Consider the following 572-nt stretch of genomic DNA (forward strand, 5'->3'; position numbering starts at 1 on the left):
CTGTCTCTTATACTGTGTGTGCTGTGCCTTGGTTACGAAGCGCTTTAATTTGATTTGCCGCTGACGCTTTTGATTGGTTAACATACCTTCAACAGTCTGCGCGTACTCATTTACGCAACACACGTACGTACGTACGTAAGTACGCAAGTTCGTACGTACGTCACGTCTCAGAATGTAAACACGGAAATTGTTAGATATTATAACCTCTGTAATATTTAATTTCAGGGTAGATGGATCTACAACAATAATTCAATTTTAATTTTAAATACAATGATAGGTACGATTAATTGAAAAATAGTGAGGCCTGCCCAGTGTGTGCCGACCCAGCTGAGACTCAGGAGCCGGAAAAAAAGTATGTGATCTTACATCAATAGGCCCTATATAGGAATAGGCCTATTATTATATTTTCTTACCTAAAAACCCCAATTAAAATTTTATAGCTAACACAATAAAACAAATTTATTTGCAAATAGTGTAAAATAATTGTTGATGTTTTAAAAAGTATAATAATGACTGATAATTGATTTATTTGAAATAGGCCTACTATTCTACTCTCTTCATATATAAAAAAA

The 572-nt window shown here is 33.7% G+C and overlaps 1 protein-coding gene across 1 annotated transcript in view; it reads left to right on the forward strand.

Annotated features, from left to right (window-relative positions):
- Window positions 1–572, forward strand: part of LOC117103747 — an 18,016-nt gene that overhangs the window by 6,301 nt on the left and 11,143 nt on the right. The window lies entirely within an intron of this gene.

This window comes from Anneissia japonica, unplaced genomic scaffold, assembly GCF_011630105.1.
Source record: "Anneissia japonica isolate Jap-2015-1 unplaced genomic scaffold, ASM1163010v1 scaffold287925_len434832_cov202, whole genome shotgun sequence".
NCBI lineage: Eukaryota > Metazoa > Echinodermata > Crinoidea > Comatulida > Comatulidae > Anneissia > Anneissia japonica.